Raw genomic sequence first — 23,843 nt, 5'->3', positions numbered from 1 at the left:
CAAAGAAAAAAAGACGATCCATCAGAGTAATACACTCACCAGGAACAGAGACTCTAACAGGACTCTCATGGGGATAAGAAAAAGAAATGCGTGAGCAGGACACGACTCTGAATTAGGAGAAACAAGAACTAGACACAGCGTGAGCAGGACACGACTGGACTGGAGACCTCACTGGGGAGTAAAGGACTCAAACTGGGGAAGAAAGAATTCCAAAGGAGAACACATCCATTGGAGAGACTTATGCTGACTCAAACTATCCACAAAGGATACCTCGGATGAAAATCCGGACTCGGACTGGGAAAAAAGATTCACACAGAATCTCCCTGCCGGGGAAAACTGCATATATTGGGGAAAACGCCAATACAGCAAAAGGGTAAAATCACAACAGAAACTCCACTGGGGAATGTCTAACAAAGAGACTCTCCTGGAGAAAAATCTGCAAGATGAGGTGTTACCGGCTACTGGATAACAAACTCAAAGAGACATGTGATCTAAACACCGGTTACTGGGTGAAAGAACAACAAGCTCAGGAAGAATGAATATCTAAGACCGGTATAAGGGTGAGAGATATCAATCAACCAAACATCTGAGAAGACCTGAAAAAGGTACATCAACTCAGGAAAATCTGACTCCACATGGGACCAAGGTCATAATAGGGAGCAGAAAGGAAGGAACACCAGGGATACCGGTTACTGGGTATATAATAGGTGACCGACCAAAGCGTGAATTGGTATATATGCCAAAACACTCATCATCCGAAAGGAGGGCTTGAAAAAGCAAATCGACTTACCGGATGGACATTCGACTCCGCAACGGGAAAACGAATCTTACTCAGCTGGGGAAAAAAACCCAAATAGCGCATGAGATATAATATCCATTACCGTCAGAACGTGGATAGTATACTCGCATGAGATATATTATCTATTACCGTCAGAACGTAGATAATATACTCGCATGGAAGGAACACCAGGGATACCGGTTACTGGGTATATAATAGGTGACCGACCGAAAAGAGAGACAATCGATACCAACACCAACAGGGTAAACGAAAGATAACTCACAGGGGATAAATTGCAAGCATCCGGCAATTATCCAGGAGACATATCATCAATTACTGGGAGATACACTCAAAAAAGGAGAACAAAGAATATTCGATTCCACAAAGGAATACGAATCTTACTCGACTGAGGAAACACAACAGGCTTCGACTGAAGAGTGCATGAGATATATTATCCATTACCGTCAGAACATGGATAGTATACTCGCATGGAAGATTATCCACAACCGGTTACTGGGTTAATAAAGGATAAATCAACCGAAAAGAAAGGCATCGGGATACCAAAACTAGGTATATAAAGATGATCGATCAAAGGGAGCAACAATCATTACCAAGCAAAAGGGTAAACGAAAGAGAACTCACCGGGGATACATTGATAAACATCAATGATCCGGGGAACAAATCACTGGCATACGGTGAAAGGACCCGCTGAGGATAAAATTGCTAGCATCCGGCAATTATCCACAAGGAAAGATCTGCTGGGGATACAATTGCTAGCAAACGGCAATTACCCAGAAGAAAGGGAATATCAACATCAAATACTGGATGAAGATAACCACAAAGAGTAACCATCATCGGTTAGGATGAACAACAAGGTTAACTCTACAAAGGGGAGAAATTAGGATTTACAACTACCGAATACGGGGTAGAAGACCAAAACTCTGGTTGAGGATAAAATTGCTAGCATACGGCAATTATCCACAAGAAAGCACAGACTCCGCTAGGGATACAACAACAATATAGGATTTACAACTACCGGATACTGGGTAGAAGACCACAAAATCCACCATCAACCAGAATGAACCACAAAGGTTACCTCTGCTAGGGGATAAAAGTAGGATTTATAACTACCGAATACATGGTAGAAAACCAACAAACTCTCTGCGTGGGGAATGAAAGAATCACAACTCCGCACGGGGAAACAAGATAGTGTTTATAACAAACCACCAACTGCTGAGGAGCAAGAAAAATAATAGGGTTTACGACTACCGAATACATGGGTAGAAAACCATCGACTCTTGCTGAGGAACAAAGATGTTCACAAACACCTATTCCACAAAAGGGAAAAAAGGTATACAGGATTTACAACTACCGGGTACTAGGTAGAAAACCAACAACTTTCCTGAGGAATAAAAGGTATATAACCACAAATTCCGCTGAGAGGGAAAGGAACATAGGACTTACAACTACCGGTTACTGGGTAGAGGCCCAAACTCCGCTGGGGATAAAAAGAATTATTGCCGGTTACTGGGCAACTCATTCATTTATTCCACAGGGAAGCACAAGAGACAGTTGAAAAAAAATGCCAATTCAGGATCAAACCAAAAGGCAAACTGAATCAAGACTCGTCCTAATGAGGATATAACTCAATAGGAAGATCCATCCCAATATATGTGTTGGGAGGAAACGGAAGAAACCGTCATCCACGAGGATATATCTCAGTGGGGAATTGCAGAAGGAAAGACAAACACTTTCTGCTTATGGGGCTGACTCTATATTGAGAGATTAGACACCCGACATCTGCTTGGAGAGATCTATTGGAGAGATCTATATCACTATTAGCAGGGAACAACAAACAAAAGATATATGGCAAATAATGCAATCATGAACATCTGAATGTTGAAAGTATGCATGAATATGTAATTTATGTTTGATGAATGCTGACAAAACAGACATTTCTAACACAAACAGGCCCAGGAATCAAACGCCCGGTACTACACTTCCAGAGGAAAATCCAAGAAATCCAACTTGGAAGCCAATCTGCTGGAGATCTGACTGCTAAAAAGCAAAGATCTGCTGGAAAGAAAAAGATCAGAGATATCAAAGGAATCACAAAATCTCTGAGTGATGGATCATCAATCAACCCAACTGGGGGAACAGAAGTTCACAACAGGCAGAAACTGCCACAAAAGCAAATCTGTTGGGGAAATGGAGAAATCCCGAGATTTCTGCAGGGGATCCTCAGTATCAACTGGGAAACAAGAGTTCACTGCGCAAGCAAGAACTGCTGAAGAGAACAGAACACACAAGTAGAATCTAGCCGCACAAGCAACTCTACTGGGGATACTGTCAGCCACTCCATTGGGGATAAACCCACTGAGGGAAAATAGATCACACAAGTAGATTCTGCCACAAGCCACTCTACTAGGGATCAACAGCATCAGGAAATCAACCAAATCTATGAATGATAAATCGCCAACCAACCTGACTAGGGCACAGAAGTTCACAACAGGCAGAAACTGCCACGAAAGCAACTTCGTTGAGGATATCAACTCTATTGGGGATACTGCAGGGAAATCACGAAACTTCTGCAGGGAAACATCACCGACACAATCCACCGTACCACAAATCTACTGTGGATTTATCTGAGGATGAGAAGGAGAACTGGTGATCAACCACCCAATGTTGAACCTTCCCAGAGGAAACCAACAACTGCTGAGGAGGAAAAAATCACTGCTCTGCTGAAGGGATAAGAGGTGAAAACCTCAACAAGCACTCTGATGGAGAGAAATAGCATAGATAAAGTATATCATACCAGCAACTCCGCTGGCGACTGTACTGAGGAAACAGACGAAGTACCGGGATGTCGACCCATCAACTACCGAATCTTCCAAAAGGAAAGCACCCATGCTGGGGAGAGAATATTGTTGGAGAGGACTGTGAAGTTCTCAACAAACACTCTGCTTAGGGAACAAAATCCCAACAGAAGCTCTGCTTAGGGAATAACCCCAACAACAATCTGGATAAAGAGGATACAACCATGCCAGGAATATGAACAAAAGTCTTACCCTGTTGGAAAATCATGCCACCCTTGGGAGAGCACTGAGAAATTCTTAAGTATCCTTTCATCATTGTGAATATTCACTTTGTTTAAAACAAAATTTAAAAAAATTTATTTGTTTAAAACAATGACATTTTATCAATTAAAACATGCAAAACATTTGTTGAATTGAAACAAATAAGAATGCAAATAATTGGATAAAAGCTCAAATTGATTTGATGGAATGGTAGCCTGCGAATGGCAAGACTCCATAGATCTGTACAAGTTTGAAATCAGTGATATATATTGGAAGAGGGCTACATTTAACATAATGATCCTTTCTCTACCAATTTGAATCTCGATGTATTCGAAGCTTCAGTTGACGACGAATCGAGAATCTCTGACGAAAAGACAGCTGCTGAACAGAAAGTCTTGTTAGGATGCAGTTACTTGCCATATCCCTAATTTTTGCCTAGACTGCCCCAGGGTGAGGTACTCAATCTAGCAGGATGCAAATATTTTTTTTCAAGTCTCTAATTTATGCCTGGATCGCCCTTTCGGGTTCTCCACCGAGACGCTCATTTTTGCCTAAGCCGCCCTTTCGGGTTTTCAACTTAGCGAGCTATTCTGTTTTTCTTTTTTCTTTTTCTTTTTTTTTAATTTTTTATTTTTTTTCTTTTTTTTGTAGGCAAAGTATTTCTTGACTGCATCTGAATTCACAGGACGAGTGAAATCCTCTGCATCCATTGTTGTAAGCATCAAAGCACCGCCTGAAAAGGCTCTCTTAACAACATATGGACCTTCATAGTTTGGAGTCCACTTGCCCCTGGAATCGGGCGCGAAAGATAAGACTTTCTTGAGCACGAGGTCACCTTCTCGGAACACACGAGGTTTGACCTTCTTATCGAATGCTTTCTTCATTCTCTGCTGATATAACTGACCATGGCACATGGCAGTCAATCGCTTCTCTTCAATCAAATTCAACTGGTCATAACGACTCTGAATCCATTCAGCATCAGTCAACTTGGCTTCCATCAAGACTCTCATTGATGGGATCTCCACCTCTACTGAGAGAACAGCCTTCATGCCGTAAACAAGAGAGAAAGGGGTTGCCCCTGTTGAAGTGCGGACAGATGTACGATATCCATGCAAAGCGAATGGCAGCATCTCATGCCAATCTTTGTACGTAACAACCATCTTCTGGATAATCTTCTTGATATTCTTATTAGCAGCTTCAACAGCCCCATTCATCTTTGGTCTGTAAGGAGAGGAATTATGGTGTGCAATCTTGAACTCAGCGCACAACTTTTCCATCATCTTATTATTCAGATTAGATCCATTATCAGTAATGATCTTATCTGGCACACCATAACGGCAAATGAGCTGATTCTTGATAAACTTCACGACCACCTGCCTGGTCACATTCGCATACGATGCGGCTTCAACCCATTTGGTGAAGTAATCAATTGCTACGAGAATAAACCTGTGTCCGTTGGACGCTTTCGGTTCAATCATGCCGATCATGTCGATTCCCCACATAGAGAAAGGCCATGGTAATGAAATCACATTCAGAAGTGTCGGAGGAATATGAATCTTATCTGCATAAATCTAACACTTGTGGCATCTCTTCACATATTTGCAGCAGTCAGACTCCATTGTCAGCCAATAATAGCCTGCTCTCAGCATCTTTCTAGCCATGGCATATCCATTGGAATGAGTACCAAATGAACCCTCATGGACCTCAGTCATCAGCAAGTTTGCTTCGTGTTTATCCACGCATCTGAGCAAAACCATGTCAAAATTTCTCTTGTACAGCACTTCACCACTGAGGTAGAAACTGCCTGACAACCTTCTCAAAGTTTTCCTATCTTTCACAGATTTCCCAGACGGGTAGACCTGGTTCTGGAGGAAATTCTTGATATCGAAATACCAAGGCTTATCATCATTCACTTCTTCAACTGCAAATACGTGAGCTGGTCTATCCAAGCGCATCACGGTGATATTGGGAACTTCATTCCAATACTTCACCACAATCATCGAAGCAAGCATAGCAAGCGCATCTGCCATCCGATTATCTTCTCGAGGAATATGATAAAAGTCAACTTCTGTAAAGAACGTTGAAATCCTCCTCGCATAATCTCTATACGGGATGAGACCAGGCTGATTCGTCTCCCATTCTCCCTTTATCTGATTGACAACCAAGGCCGAATCACCATACACATCGAGATGCTTGATTCTCAAATCAATACATTCTTCTAATCCCATAATACAGGCCTCATACTCCGCCATATTATTCGTGCATTTGAAAGTTAGCCTTGCTGTAAACGGAATATGCGTGCCATGAGGAGTAATGATTACTGCCCCAATACCATTTCCATACTGATTCACAGCGCCATCAAACACCATCGTCCATCTGGAACCAGGTTCCGGACCTTCATCAAGTGTAGGCTCATCACAATCTTTCATTTTCAAATACAGAATCTCCTCATCTGGGAAGTCGTACTGAACAAACTGATGATCTTCAATCGGCTGATGCGCTAAATGGTCAGCCAAGATACTACCTTTGATAGCTTTCTGAGCTCGATACTCGATATCATACTCAGACAACAACATCTGCCAACGGGAAATCCTCCCAGTTAAAGCAGGCTTCTCGAAAATATACTTGATTGGATCCATTCTGGATATCAACCAAGTTGTATGATTTATCATGTACTGGCGTAAACGCTTGGCAGCCCAAGCCAAAGCACAGCACGTCTTCTCAAGCATAGAGTATCGAGACTCGCAATCAGTAAACTTCTTACTGAGGTAGTAAATAGAAGATTCTTTCTTTCCTGATTCGTCTTGCTGACCGAGTACACAACCCATGGAGTCTTCAAGAACAGTCAAATACATGATCAGAGGTCTTCCTTCTACAGGCGGAGACAAGATCGGAGGTTCAGACAGATACTCTTTGATACTGTCGAAAGCTTTCTGGCAATCCTCGGTCCAATCATGAGATTGATCTTTCCGGAGGAGCTTGAATATCGGCGCACATGTGGCAGTCATGTGGGATATAAATCTGGAAATGTAGTTCAAGCGGCCAAGAAAACCTCGGATTTGCTTCTAAGTTTTGGGCGCAGGCATCTCTTGTATTGCTTTGACCTTTGCAGGATCAACCTAAATACCTCTCTCGCTGACAACAAAACCCAACAATTTGCCAGAACGGACTCCAAATGTACATTTGTTCGGATTCAGACGAAGCTTATACTTCCTCAAACGCTGAAAAAGCTTCAACAAATGCTCAACATGTTCAACTTCCGTTCGGGACTTAGCAATCATATCATCAACATAGACCTCTATCTCCTTGTGCATCATATCATGAAACAAGGTAGTCATAGCTCGTTGATACGTGGCTCCGGCGTTCTTCAAACCGAAGGGCATCACTCGATAACAGAATGTTCCCCAAGGTGTGATGAATGTTGTCTTCTCCATATCCTCGGGTGCCATCTTGATTTGATTATATCCGGAAAATCCGTCCATAAAGGAAAAGACTTTGAATTTAGCTGTATTGTCTACCAACATATCAATGTGTGGTAGAGGAAAATCATCTTTCGGACTAGCTTTATTCAAATCTCTGTAATCAACACACATACGGACTTTTCCGTCTTTCTTAGGCACAGGCACAATATTGGCCACCCATAGAGGATATGTAGAAGTCACCAGAAACCCCGCATCAATTTGCTTCTGAACTTCCTCTTTGATCTTCACTGCCATATCTGGATGAGTTCTTCTGAGCTTCTGCTTCACAGGCACGCACTCAGGCTTCAAAGGCAGGAAATGTTGCACAATATCTGTATCTAGACCTGGCATGTCTTCATACGACCAAGCAAAGATATCGGAATATTCTCGTAGCAAACTGATCAACCCCTTCTTGACAGACTCTTCAAGCAGTGCCCCAATCTTCACCATACGAACACAATCTTCAGACCCCAAGTTGACTGTTTCCAGATCTTCGAGATGCGGCTGAATGATCTTCTTCTCATGCTCAAGGAGACGGGTAATCTCATCAGGAATCCCTTCAACATCATCTTCCTCTACCTCGAATACAGGGAATTCAAAATTGGGAGATGGCGTTGGATCATTATGTTCAATGGATTTTAGAATCAACCTGCATAATGATTTTGGATAATAAAACTTTAGAATTTAAACAAGCAAACCATTATGCAGATGAAAAAGATTGCTTTTATTCTTATTTTTAGGGTTTTTTGTGATCACCGATTTCATGCAAAAGCAAAAAGTGAAAACAAATGGAAAAACAAATGTTTAACAATGCATTAATTGAATGAAATATCATTGTATATATGCTGCCAACAATGTCGTCATTTCTCCTTTTGGCATGGGAGAAGGGTTTTTGAACAAAGTGAACAAATTACGCTGACTTATGAATGACTGTAGGAACATCCACAGCGACCCAATTGTGGCAGATCCCGCCAGGGATAACAAAGTTGCTCAAATCCTCTGCATCCTCTTCCAGAATAGCAGCAGCTTCCTCAGCTTGATCAGCATGGATGAAACCTCCACTCTTGAACAACCCTTGCTCGTTGAAGACCCCAGAAGAATAGCCAATGCCAGCCCGGGACTTGTTATCTTCAAGCTCAATCATCTTCCCCAAACCAGCAACTGCACCACATTCAATGGCCAGTTTCGCATCACGATAGGAAGCAAATGAAGGAGACTTCTTCTCAATCGGCTCAGCTATAGACAAAGCTTGGAAAGGCGTTCCAACTTCATCCTCAGCATCAATATATGAGAAAGAAGACAGGTGGCTAACCAGGAGAGCCTTTTCTCCCCCTACCACGACTAGTTTCTTATTCTTGACGAATTTTAGTTTCTGGTGTAGGGTGGATGTCACGGCGCCAGCCTTGTGAATCCATGGTCTACCAAGGAGACAGCTATAAGATGGGTGAATATCCATAACCTGAAAGGTAACTTGGAAATCACTTGGTCCAATCTTGATTGGGAGATCAACTTCCCCAATCACAGTCTTACGCGACCCATCGAAAGCTTTCACAACAACACCACTCTGCCTCATGGGAGGCCCCTGATATGACAATATCGAAAGAGTAGTCTTCGGCAATACATTTAGAGATGACCCAGTGTCCACCAGCACGTTGGACATGGCATCGGTCTTGCAATTCATGGAAATATGTAAAGCCATGTTGTGGTCTCTTCCCTCCTCAGGGAGATCAGCGTCACAAAAACTCAAAGTGTTGCAAGCAGTGATGTTTGCAACAATACTGTCAAACTGTTCAATTGTGACATCATGATCAACATAAGCCACGTCCAATACTTTCCGCAGAGCCTCCCTATGGGGTTCTGAATTCAGAAGCAAAGATAGCACGGAGATCTTGGACGGCGTTTGTAGAAGCTGGTCTACAACGTTGTACTCACTCTTCTTGATGAGCCTCAGCATCTCATCACAGTCTTCATTCACAATGCCACTAGGGCCAACAGAAGAAGTAGGAGTCTTTTGCACAGAGGAGGGTTTGGCAACAGCAAGTGCCGGGTTCGGAACATTCATTGCAGTCCCAACCGGACGCTCAGCAAAATCAGAAACAACATGAGGCTTCGGGGGTGCAGAAAACACACGACCACTACGGGTCAACCCGCTCACATCAGCAATATTAACAACGGAAGTTGAAGGCAACAACACTTCTTTCCCATCTTTAACAGCAACTGGATTATAGCGGAAGGGAATTGCTCTATCTGAAGAATAAGGCACAGGGCCTGCAGGTTTGATCACCAAAGAAGGAGAGACCTTCGGCTTACTACCATCATAACGGATAACAACAGGCTCTGGGATCTTGAACACAGGAGAAATCACATTCACCTCAGGTTCATCTTCATCAACATTCCTATTTTGAAGAATCTCAATAGTCCCCTCATCCAACAACTCTTGAAGCTCTCTGCGCACTTGGCGACAACCCAATCTATTGACGGAGCAGATACGGCATTTGTCATGGTCGTGCTCCATATGACTTTAATCACACAGCAGACGATGCAACTCGACCAATGAATGTCGAATATGGCTTACATATTTGACCTTATATTTGCCAGGGCAACCCTGGACCATGTTAACCAACTTCCCATGCTCGGGCAATGGGTTCTTCGTAACATTGGGGCCTGAGTCCTCAAAGCTCAGAATGCCGCATCTCATAAGGTCTTGCACCTTAGTCTTCAATGGATAGCAGTTTTCTATATTGTGACCCGGAGCACCGGAATGATAAACACAATGTTGGTCGGGCTTGTACCACCACTGCGGGTTAGCAGGCACAGCCGGAGGATCCCTCGGGGTAATCAGTTTCCGCTCTATTAAAGAGGGATATAGCTCAGCGTATGACATAGGAATAGGATCGAAAGTGATCTTCTTCCTCTCATAATTCAAATTAGCCTGATTACTGTTGCCACGAGGCTGGTAAGCCTGTTGCTGTGGGCGATGTTGCTGTTGATACTGAGGTTGTTGTTGATTGTGCTGATTGTTGTCTCTAAAGACAGGTGCTATGTGAGCCACCTGATGCTGATTGCTGGCATGACGCACAGGCTTCCTCTTGGCAGAGGGTCTTCTTGGTTTAGCATGGGATTGCACAGCATGTGCCTCCCCATCTTTCTTCTTAAACGCCCCATATCGTTTAGAAGAGCCTTCATCTTTAGTCAAACGTCCTTCCCGGACTCCTTCCTCCAATCGCATCCCCATGTTCACCATCTCGGTGAAATCAGAGGGAGCACTAGCGACCATCCGCTCATAATAAAATGAACTAAGAGTTTTCAGAAAGATCTTAGTCATCTCCTTCTCTTCCAGCGGAGGAGTAATCTGAGCTGCCAGCTCTCGCCACCTCTGGGCATACTCCTTAAATGTCTCTTTGTCCTTCTGGGACATAGCTCTGAGTTGATCACGGTCAGGAGCCATATCAACATTATATTTGTACTGCTTGACGAAGGCTTCGCCAAGATCGTTGAAGGAACGGATGTTTGCACTATCAAGGCTCATATACCAACGAAGAGCTGCACCAGACAAACTATCCTGAAAATAATGAATCAGCAGTTGATCATTATCTATTTGAGTAGACATTTTCCTGGCATACATGACCAGGTGACTGAGCGGGCAGGTGTTCCCCTTATACTTCTCAAAGTCAGGGACTTTGAATTTGACGGGTATCTTAACACCGGGAACCAAACATAGTTCAGCAGCAGACTTGCCGAACAAATCTTTCCCTCGAAGGGTCTTCAATTCCTTGCGGAGTTCCAGGAATTGGTCGTTCATAGCATCCATCTTTTCATTAACATCTGGGCCCTCAGACGGCTCAGAATGATAGATGGTGTCGTCTACTCTGGGAATGGTATGCACGACAGGAGGAGGCATCGCAAGGACCGGGCTAGATGTCGGCATGGAAGCAAAGGTAGGAGCTGGAATATCTAGCATAAAACCTGGAGGCATACCCCACGGAAACCCGGCTGGCATGGCTGGCATGAAATGAGCACTAGCAGCTGGCACAGTTGACGCGACTACTTCAGATATAACAGTCCTCTGGGGAGGAGTTGCAGGAGGTGGAGATTGTTGATTCTGGGCAGCTAAAAACTGCTCCATCAGAGCGCTCAGTCTGGAGACCTCTTCCTTCAGCTCACGGTTCTCTTGTTCAAGTTGATCCATCACTCTTGCAGAATTAGCTCGGGTGTAGTACCGATGAGTCAGCTTGTCTTCAAAATAAATGAAGAGCACAGAGTTAGGCCACAGACAAGAAGACCAGAACAACACCTGCTTATGCAAATGATGCATGCAATGTTTGTGCATATGCTTTATTTTTATATTTCAAGGAACTTTTAGGGTATCATTTGCAAATTTTTGAAATATTAAACATTTAATAGCATATGGAAAAATATCTCATCAAATATATCTGAGACAAAGGAGTACAGCATTGTTGATTATTACAAGGGAAAAGGAAAATAAACATCCTATGGATCCCTAGAAGCTCGAGATGCTGGAAGACGAGATACACAAAGCCTCTTGATCTCTCTCTCATATGCTGCTTCCATATCTGCTTTCTCTTTAGCAAGTCGATCATACTTCCTCTTCCAGAACTTGGAAGACTGAGGAAGCAGAGAAGTCCAGGTATCATTCGGATCGTCTATCACCTGATGCTTGAGGAATTCGATCAGAGCGTCCTTCTCTTTGATTTGCTGAAGCAACTCTTCTCTTTCACGGATCCAGGCACGTTAAAGGTCTTCTTCTCTCAACTCCTCTACGCCTTGGTTAGGGAGGGTTGAAGGCCCAGCCACAACCAACGGTGTAGGTCTCGGATAATCATATGGCATAAGATACTCTGATGCTCTCTGCCTGACCCAAGAAGTATACGGCTCCAAAGCAATGCAGTTCTTCGGACCTAACTCATTTCTACCCTTCTTGTGAATCTTGCGCCAAGCGCGGACCATCCTGGCTTTTAGGCCTTGGGGATTTTTACCCTCCTGAAAGAATACACCTTCTAACAGAATGTTATGAGGTTTATCCTTTAGGGGGAACCCAAGCTGACGTCGTGCTAAGATAGGGTTGTAGCTGATCCCACCACATGTACCAAGAAGAGGCACATTAGGGAATTCACCACAATAATCAATGATCTGAACTGTATCATACACGCGATCATACCAAGAGATATCGTCATTAGTGAGAGACATGAGTCTCGTAGACCACCGTAGACATCCCTTGTTCTCCTTGAAAGCAACCGTCTGCAGTAAGTGAGAAATAAACCACTTATACAACAGAGGCAAACATCACACAATAGCTCCTCCACCTTTTGCATTCCTCAGATACAAAGAGAAATAAGTATCACCCAACAGAGTAGGAACGGGATTAAGAACTGAAAAGATCCTAATGGCGTTCACATCCACAAATTTGTCGATGTTGGGGAACAATACCATTCCATAGATGAGCAGCACAAATAAAGCCTCAAAGGCATCCTCACTCATGGCCTTCCCATAAACGGTAGCTTGAGCGACGAGGAAATCAGAAGGAAGACCCCGAATTCCACCTTTGGTGGTCATATGCGCTTTAATCAAGGATTCATCTATGTGCAACAAGCCTGCGATCTCTCGAGAAGTCGGAATACTCTCCAAGCCACTGAACAGCAGCTGATCCAGAATAGGAATACCCACAAGATGAGCATACTCCTCAAGCGTAGGCAACAGTTGAAAGTCTGGAAAGGAGAAGCAGTGATACAGAGGATCATAGAACTGCGCCAAGGTACTCATCAACCCTTCGTCAACCTGAGTAGTCAACAGAGGCAGAAGCTTCCCATAGCGAGCTTTGAAACCCAAGGGATCTAATACATAAGATGCCAGATTCCTTAACTCTTTCAGATCGGGCTGCCTAAAGTTGTACTTCTTTGTATGCCTTTTTGGTCTTTCCATGTCTGAAAATTTTGCAAATAAACCCTTTAAGTTCCTTGAAAATTTTCTCATTTTTTCTGATGACATGAATGCAGATGAATGCATGAATGCATGAATGCAACAATCACACTCAAGGATCAAGCAAGTCACACCAGACAAAGGTCATGCGAAAGCTCATAGCATCCTTAATATCAATCATCCATTTTGGTGGATTATGGTTTTCACCTTATCGACACCCAAGTTCTATTGATATTAACGATACATGAACCGGCTCAATCATCCTTAATATCAATCATCCATTTTGGTGGATTATGGTTTTCACCTTATCAACACCCAAGTTTCATTGATATTAACGATGTCTGAACGACTCAACCATGAATCACGGGTTTGTTGAAAGTCACGAGCATGGAGTCTCGGTTAAGAACCACCCAAAGGGAGTGTACTAGGGTTTAAACCTGCCGAACATGTTCTACAAAAGGTTCCCATAGTCATCATCCCATCTTTCGAATATTATCGGAGGAACGAATACTCGTATTCCAAAAATATTCTCAAGAGAGACTCTTACGAGTGTAGTATCGCGTAACAATCGCATCAGATCTTACATCTGAGCGACCTCCGCACTACGTCCTAGAAATAGGCCAAGATGGGCTGGGTAAACTAAGGTCCTTGGCTTCTAAGGCACATGATTGAAAAAATAATATCTAACCACAAATAACTTGTGTGACATTATTAATCCAACATGACCTCCACCAAGTGAATGGACTCGCAAGTCAACTTGTTAAGGAATACTCCACACAAGTCGACAAGACTATGCCATTCTCCTATCCTAAGGTGCACTCGAGTTCGGGTATAGAACTCATCTCACAGAGATCACCAAGCAAACAACAATTGTATATCAAGCAATTCAATCATTACAATCAATACAATAATCCCAAATTGTACAAAAATATGTCATATAACAAATAAACAAATATCATACAACAAGGGTGAAAAGTAGGCAAAACCACCAAGGAAATTAATCCCCAGCAGAGTCGCCACTTTTCTGTAGCGGTGTATTTGTCACTTTATGATTTATTGATTAAATCAAAAGCAAAGCATACAAAGAATCGAGTCGCCACCTCACTTTTATTTATTCAAAGGAATGGCTAAAAAGTGAACAAAAGCTTAAGAAGTTTTACACATAGAAAACTAATGAAAATATCAGAGATCTGGGTAAGGGGTTAATTACACAATGGGAAGGTGTTAGGCACCCAAAACGTCCTAGGTACTCCTAGGGAACCTCTTTTCACAACTTGTTGTACGAAATGTTATTTGTTTATGAAATATTTATTGTGCAAACATGGATTGAAGGGATGAGAAAAGAATATACAAGTTATTATTTTTGTGTTTGAACGGATGAACCCGTTGCCTATGTACCTTTCCATGGAAGGTAAGGATCAAAACGCCGTAGTTCGGCTAAAAGATTTCCAAAATATAAGTGGATTCATTTTAAACAAAAGCCCTAAGGTCTTTCGTTATCCATGGGAGAAAACTCAACCTTATACAAACAACAAGTCCACCATGTGAGAAAAGCTTCAACTTGCTAGTGAGGGGTTAACCCTATAATAAGCAAGGAAGTCTTACAATTCAATCACTAAGGACAAAAGGTGAGATTAACATCAACCAACTAGGATAAATCAAACCTATGGCTAATGTATGAAAACTTATCAAGAATGGACAAAGCCACAAAACAATTGAATGAGTGAAATTAACCAATTAGGATTAGTCACAAAAGATGGTCAAAGTATGATTAGAATTCAATTCAAAAGAAGTATTATGAAAATGAAGTTTGAAAAATCAAAGGCCTAAGGCCTAGGTTTCTAATTTGAAAACAAATGAAAATGTTTGCACAATAGCTTTTCTTGTTTTTGGATTAACATGCAAATGGAGGTTTAAAGAAACAAAAGGTGGGAGGGTGAGAGATGTAAAACTTCTCAGATGTTCACCTCTTGAGATCATATGTAGATGATTCAAGTGATTCCTTTGGAATAAGCAACAATGCAAATAACAGATGGACAAAGTAAATGGATACCGGATGCCAATCAATGGACTTATTCCAATCTCACAAAACAAAATGGATACCAGATGCCAATCAATGGACTTACACCAATCTCCTAAAACAAAAAACAAGGATACCAGATGCCAATCAATGGACTTATACCAATCTCCTAAAACAAAGAGAAACATGGATACCAGATGCCAATCAATGGACTTATACCAATCTCACAAAACAAAATGGATACCAGATGCCAATCAATGGACTTACACTAATCTCCAAGGAATGATCATAGGAAACAACTGCCAATAAATGGACTTACAATTGACTCCTCACAAAACAAAACAAAGATAGGATATGGAGTGCCAATCAATGGTCTTATGTCCACCTCCACAAATGATCATAGGAAACAGATACCCAATCAATGGTATTACATCTGACTCCTCACATAAAACAAATATGCTATGAAAAGCAAAAGCAAGCACATGGAATGATGCAAGTAGATATGCAAAAGCAAACATGAAAGATGTACAGTTAAGCAATCAAGCAATCAGTTAGCACACACTATATACAATCAATTAGGCTCAAGCAAGGTTAGGCTTTACAGCCAACTGGAATGGGGTATTTTGAGCTCTTAACCCTAACATTGAGAGTTAGGGTGAAGCAGATGAAAAGGAGATGAGGGGTGTGCCTCATAGCTCTTATCCCTGGTCAGGGAGAGCTTTGATCAATGGAAAGTGTGGGAGTTCAGAAAGTAGGAACTCTTCTCCACAAATGGACTCTATAAGATCTTGGGTTATTATTCACCATGCATCAACACATGGTGTGAGCAAGGTGAATGACACACTGAGTAGTAGGAGATGGATTACACATCTCTTTTATCTGCCAATTGCCTCATGAGAGGACTTTACCTGCTTGGCACAAAGTTAAACAATCACAAGCATTGCCTCTTAAGGAGGGCTTCAGACAGGTGCCTACCAATAACAGTAGGTCTTCCAGACTACATGAAGATTAGAGATTATACCTAAGTGGTTAAGCAACCAAGCAAAAGCAAAGTTCAAATGAACTTAAAGCAACTTAGGTACCTGTGGAAACAACTAAACAAATCAGTACAATACTCAGACAAACAGACAACAGTCAATAAGCAACAGACAATCCCAATGTACAAAATATGTAAGCCAAAAGGCAAACTCAAATGAGTTAGCATCAACCTACAAGACACACAAGTGTTAGTAATCAAAAGCAAACATCAATACTCAAATGATGAAGCATCATCAACTATGGAACTTGGATATTCAACCTGAAATCAAAGCTAACATGTAAGCAATAAACCACTAGGTCAAAGCCTAGGGTCAAAGATGGAGAAAAAAATCAAAACAGGAGCTGAAATTTAACACAAAGTAACTTCAAACACATATTGACAAGTCCTAAAAAGGCTCACATCAAAATCAATCACCAAAAGCATTTCATGATCAAGTGAAGTCAAAGGCAATTTCAAAGCTCATATGTGATCATCATGAATGAAAAATTCAAATCAAAACAGAAATGATTCAAATAAATCTGGAAAAATTCATGCACATTCAAGACATCTAACATGATCCACATACAAAAAATCAGAAGCATTGGACATGATTTGGCATGGAAATCACATTGTACAATTTGAACAAGCAAAGGTGTGACACAAATTGTCACACCAAGTTAGCACAAGCATAAAACATCAATGGTAATTGAGAAAAATGTCAAACCAAAACCAAAATGTCAAGCAATTTGTCTAGATTCATCATGCAAAATTTCAAGTTCATTAGATGAGAAACAAGCATTTTATGATGAGATAAGCAAGGCAAGGTCACAATTAGACATATGATCAATCATCCTAGCACCAAATGAAATCCATCCAAGCACAACTTTGGAAATCATGATCATTAAAAAATAGACATCTCAAGGATCATTATGCAAAAAACCAGGTATTTTTTGGATCAATTTTCAAATTGTTATGCATTTTACAAGTTGAGAAAAAATAAAAAAAACATGTGAAGCACATAGTATGAAATAAGGAGGGAAAATGAGAAAATGGAATAACATTTGAAAATGTTCACCCGGCCAGGATCGAACCTGGCGCACATTTGAATTTGCGCGCCTCAGACAAAACGACACCGTTTGACTCAAAAACCCTAGCGCTGCATGGCATTTCCAGATTCGTAGCTAATTCATGATCTTCGTAGCAAAATCGTAGCAAAACCGTGGCAAAAACTGGAAACGCATGAAGCTCATAGGTTGAAGATGAAGATCATGATGATCTTCATCTGAATTTCCAGATTTCAAAAAAATGTCCAGAAATTAACAAAACTAACACCAAACGATTCATCATGTCATGTACATTCAAGATCCATAAGCAATTCATGCAAAAACTTCAAAACAAGTTCGGATCGAAGAGAATCATTTCAACATGTCAAATATTCAATCATCCATAACTAACTCAAAACAGCGCCAAATCACACGATTCAAAGCGCAAATTCACCAGGACAATAAGATCTACAACAATATCCTAATGAATTTAAGAATTAGAGAAGTCGAATCCTGACCTCTTGAAGAGCAACACCTTTGAATCGCGCGCTACAAGCTCAGCCAAGCCTCAAATCTCCTCTACAATGCTTGATGAAGTAATTGATGATGAATTTGAAGCTCCAGCATACACGAATCCAGCTCAATTTGCAAAATCCATGGAACCTTCAAGCTTTGAATTTGGTTCAATATAGCACGGTTTGCTTTGATTCCACGTCCAAATCTCCTCAAAAACACGTCATGAGCATGAATCAATCAAGAGAAAGTGTTCTTGTGTGAAGAATTTCAAAATATTTTTTAGAGAAAAAATTGATGGATTCTAAGATTCAGATCTGAAAATTGTAGTTAATGATGAAAACAGTTGGGATTAACCTTATATAGGTCCTACTAATGATACTGAAAACTTGTTTAAGCCTAATGCAAATGAGATTAGCAACTTATGAGGTGTATGCACAAAAATGGTTTTTCACCTCATGCACTTCATGCATGCGTGAACAGTGCACAATGCTGATCCAAAACCTCTTAAACAAGGCCCATGCACATTTTTGAATTGGTTTTGTATGCCCATGATCATCCAAAATGGTTTTATGAAATTTCTCTTCAAAAACTTCATGAATGAGCACATGATAATGCAAATGGAATTCAAGCCATGTAATGAGAAGTTTAGAAACTACAAGTCATGAGGAGAAAATTGCAAAAAGAACCACTCATCTTGGAGCTTTGGTTGAAAAGTTATGCCCATTTGAATCTTTGAACACACTTGGCCATGATTTGATCATATCTCCTCAACCACACAGTAGAAATTCATGATCTTGGACTTTTTGGAAATGGGAGAGAAATATATACAACTTTCATGTTCAACAAAATTTCATTTGAAGCTTTCTTGATGATGTAATATTGAGTTGAAGTGGGTCCAAAATCTTTCCATTTTTGGAAAGTTCAAATTATAGGTCACTTGCTATTTTGGGAAAGTCTTGACCTGACTTCAAATTCTTCAATGTGAGTGTTTGAAATGTCAAATGAGACTTGTTTGAACATGAATGAAGTATTTCTAATCACTTCCTACTTCCAAATCCACAGTTGACTTTGCAGTTGACTTTCTAGGTCTTCAGATGACCTGGAAGTGTTCTGATGAAATTCAAACCTCTACCACTTGGGATTTTGCTTCAAAATGACATCATAACTCATATGAACTCTTGTGAATGATTGTGGGGTCCAAATCTCAAGAATGACCACTATCTATTGCTCAATGAATGCCTTTGATTGCCTTGACCTGTTAATGCTTTATCTGCAAGACAAAGGTTAGATGACATATTTTTGTACTTTTGGTTAGTGATAAAAAGAAAAACAATGATATACAAATGCAAGGAATGCTTGGTGATCAAGAAATACTCTCAAAAGATAACCCACCCACAGGGAAGGAAGCAAGGTGTCCAATGATCCTTGAGGCAATGCAATGATATGATATGATGCCATGAGGGATCTTAGGGACAAAATTGGGGTCTTACAAGCGTCTCTTCTTGTTCATGTTTCGCCAGCTTTGCATAAGTTTCTTGATTCTTCTGCTTTTCTGGACAATCACTAGAATAGTGACCATACCTTTGACAATTGTAACACTGAATGTGACTCTTGTCTGACTTTTAACCACCACCTCTTCCTCTTCCTGCAACACCACCTCTTTGGTTGCCTTGGTTCCAGGGTTTTCTATGATTCGACCAGTTTCCTTCTTGCTGATTTCGACCAGTCGAATTATTGTGACCTCTTATGCCTTTGTTTTCATTCCAGCTACCTTTGACTTTTATTTCTTTTGTTGATTGAGCCTGCAAAGCCATATCACTCTTCGACTTTCCTGCAGCTCTTTCATCCATTCTTTGTTCATGAGATTCAAGCGTCCCTTGAAGCTCTTCCTTTGTCAGTTTCGACAGATCTTTTGACTCTTCTATGGATACTACCATGTGGTCGAACTTTGGAGCCAACGACCTCAAGATCTTTCCAACAACATATCTTGATGTCAACACTTCTCCACATACCTTAATTTGATTCACCAGTTTCGTAACCTTGGTGAAGAAATCAGTTATGCTTTCATTGTCTTCCATCTGAAGCAATTCATATGTTCGTTTGTGAGTTTGTAACCTCACCTCTTTCACCTTCTCTGCGCCTCCAAACGATATCTCCAGAATTTCCCATACTTCTTTCACTGGCTCTGCATCACTAACCTTTTCAAAGTTATCTGCATTAACACATTGATGGATTATAAAGATAACTTTATAATCTTTCTTCTTCAATTCTTTATGTGCAGCCTTTTCTTGATCTGCCGCGACTTCTACAAGCATTGTTACTCCTTCCTTCACAAGATCCCAAATATCTTGATAACAGAACACAACCTTTATCTGCTTACACCAATTCTCATAATCATTGTTCTTGAGAATCAGAAGATTTGCTGGAAAATGCCCATTTGGATGATTCGTTGCCATGGTGATTTTCTTCCCACGAATCGATTAACCAGAGTTCTTGATACCAGATGTTGGAAATCCCCCAAATCTATGGAGAATTTCAATCAATCTTGATGAACAAGATTGTTATTATCCATACAATAGCAATGAAAAAAAGAACAATGGATAAAGAAAGTGTAAAGAACGATAAAGGAGAAGAGTAAAATAATTCTGCAGAGTTTCTCTCTGCCCACAAACTGTGGAAAACTTCTGATTCACTTTGCAACTGCAAAATACTGTGAATACAATGTGTTATGAATACTCTATTCACCTTTGTTACAAAATAAGGGTTAATCCCTCTATTTATAGATTTAGGTTAACTTGGACCTCAAGCCAAGGTCCAAAACTATAAAAGCCCAAAATTATAAAAGCCCAAAATAGCTAACACTACTAAAATAGACATAAGGCGAAATCCTGTGTGAAGCAACATGCTTCGACACTTCGACACTAACACAACTCAACACACTATGTGGTTAGAAATTTCCTTGCTCTGTCGAGCAACCTTCTTCGACACAAGGAATTACAATTCAACAATCCTCCCATAATTTAATATATTTTTATTCGGTTAAACTAAAGAAATAGAACTAACTTGGAATAATTTTTATAAATGGAAGATAAAACTCAAATTTTCTTTTAAGAAGATGAGTGTAGCTTTTTGTATACTATTGTTCGAGTGTGTTATTCTTCTTTCTTATTAAAGTATGCTACGAGTTGAATAATTAGTTAGAAATGTCATTGTTATTGTTGTAAAAATTAGTCTTAGGCTAAATACATTGTCAACCTGATCAAAACACTCGGCAAATTTGGAAAAATATTTAATTAATAGACATTAGTAAATCATTTTCACATAGGTTTGGTTTTAGGTAAGGCTATTTTTTCTTTCTTGGGGCCGAGATACCTTGGGGTTTGCCTGGAGAAGGGTGTGTATGCTCAGACTTATTTTGTGGCGAATGTGTATGCAAAAGTGTTCTTTTATGGAAAAGAGAATGATGTGTGATTATTTGGTTCTTACGCGAGGTTATTTTCAAGGAGCAACGAGTGTGATGTGTATTGGGTGACTTTAATTTTATTTTTAAGTTTTTCGAAAGGTATGGGTGGGTTATAAGTGTCTGGTCTAGTCGAAGTCCTTGAGTTCGGGGCATCATTGAGGCAATGTATTTGGTGGATTTACCTTCGTTAGGTAGAAAGTTCACCTGGTTTTATTCCAACGGGGTGGCAACGAGTAGACTGGACCAAGTTCTTTTATTGCCGATTAGGGAGGAGGAGTGGGGCCAAGGTAGTTTGTAGGATTTTTTCAGGGATGTCTCTGATCATTTCCCGATTATAGTTAACACTATTAAAAACTTCACGTTTAGAGACTGAAAAAGCTTTAAAATCGGTCACTATAGCGTTTAGCGATCTATAAAACGACTACTAATTTTTGGTTGGAAAAGTGCTAGTCGTTAACCTTTAGCGACGTATTTAGTGACCGAAATTCAGTGGCCGATTTTGTGACGAAACTAGTGACCGTTTTCAGTTAATGAAAGAACTCAAAATAAAATCAAAAGATTTATCACATTCAAGAATTAAACCAAGGCCTTATCTTTTAGAAGTTCGAGTGTGACCACAAGACTACTTAAGTTTAGTAGTTATATCTTCTTTCAAAATTGTATATATTATAAACGAAATTAAAATTTTAAATATTATTTTAAAAAAATAATAAATTAATTATAATTAAAATTATATTTTTTTTTATTTAATAAATTTGTATAGACAAATTACTTATATAAATATATATTTTATTTGTTAAAAAAATAAAAATGTGAAACTTTCACTAAAAAATAAAAATTGAAAAGGAATTAAAATATTTAAAAAAAGGAAAAAATTGGGGGATGTAACTTAATAAAGAAAAAAAATTATTAGTGACCAAATTTTTTGTCACTTAAGGTTTTTATAAATTAATTTTTTATACAAACCTTATTTGAGACTGAAAATTACGGTTACAAAATATCAGTCATTAATTTGGTGGCTAATATTATTTAGTGACCAATTTAGTGACCTTTAAAATTTTATTAACTTGATGTCTAATTTCGGTGGCTAATTCAGTGGCTATAGTGATCAAAAAACTTCAGTCACTAATTCGATCACTAAAAACGAATTTTCTAGTAGTGTAAGTACCATTTACAACTTTTTGGACCTGAGCCGTTTCGGTTTAATAAGTTTTGGTTAGGTAATCCTAATTTTGATTTGGTGGTTTAGGCTCTTGGAGGTCTGGTGTGCATGATGCTTGAATGATGTGTACTCTTAAGGATAGGTTGAAAGTTCCTAAAGGTTCCCTCAAAATGTGTAATAAAGAGGTGTTTAATAAATTGAATTTTAAAATCAAGACTTGTGTGAATAAGCTTGATTGGTGGGAGTTGATGGAGGAAATGTTTGATCTTTCTCCGCATGAGTTGGAAAATAGGCAGTTAGTTTGGCATGAGCTTGAAGAAATCATTCGGTGTTGCGACTCTAAGTTACTTTCGGGATAGAGGCATGCGTTTCTAAAATAAGGAGATGACAATATATGATATTTCCATGCTTATGTAAAGCAGGGGAGTCGGAGAAATAGTTTGATTGCTCTTCGGGTTAGGGATCAGTGGGTGGAGAGGTGGTTAAGGTGTGTAGTGAAATTTCTAAGTATTTTAAGAACAGTTTGTGGTTTAAATTTAGAAACAATTCATGGAAGAAATGAACTCCAATATCGATAAGGACAATCGATTATTGACCCTCAATAAATGATTGTTCAAGCTACAAATTGAAGGTTTTGATATTTAATCCTTACCAATCATTAAGAGATTGTCCCATTAGATTTTAGACTCAACTAAGTAAAACTAATCGATTAGATTATTAGGGGTAATCGATTATCCAGTTGTAAAAAGTCATCCAATTGATCAGAAAATACCCTAATCAATTAGCTAGGCCTTAAAAACATTTTCAAGTGGTTTTACTAAAATAGGAAACACTTCTTAAAGAGTTTTAGTGTGTGTGATTTTTCCATAGCATTTCTAGAAGTAACTTTGTGCCTTTACAAGACACTAGTCACCTCAAACGGAGACGACCAGGCAAGCTTTCACTCTTCCTCTCTTTCATAACTTTGAAGCTTCAAATATTGGTTTCAAGAACATTGAGTCTTCTAGCTTTGTGAGACTTGAGATACTTTCAAGTTGGTTACCATCATCAGAGAAATCAAACCACCGACAAACCTTGAAACATAAGTCTTTAATTGAAATTTGTTTGACCATAATGTTGACTTCTAAGAGATGGCTTGATCTTCAAGAACTTCTTTAGGAGGATAGCTTGATAAAATATCTTAAACATCTTTGATCAATTGAGTTATCTTCAATAGATAAATACTCCATTGGATATCGTTGGATATCAGGTGATGTCATCATCAAAACTAAACAATCAAGCAGTTGACTGCAACATTGCTATCAACAAACTTCACCGTCTTGGTTCGCCTTCACAATACCTACAAGAACATGGATCATTAACTTCCTA

Source organism: Lathyrus oleraceus, chromosome 3, assembly GCF_024323335.1.
Source record: "Lathyrus oleraceus cultivar Zhongwan6 chromosome 3, CAAS_Psat_ZW6_1.0, whole genome shotgun sequence".
Taxonomy (NCBI): Eukaryota; Viridiplantae; Streptophyta; class Magnoliopsida; order Fabales; family Fabaceae; genus Lathyrus; species Lathyrus oleraceus.
Note: the sequence above shows the minus strand (reverse complement) of the source record.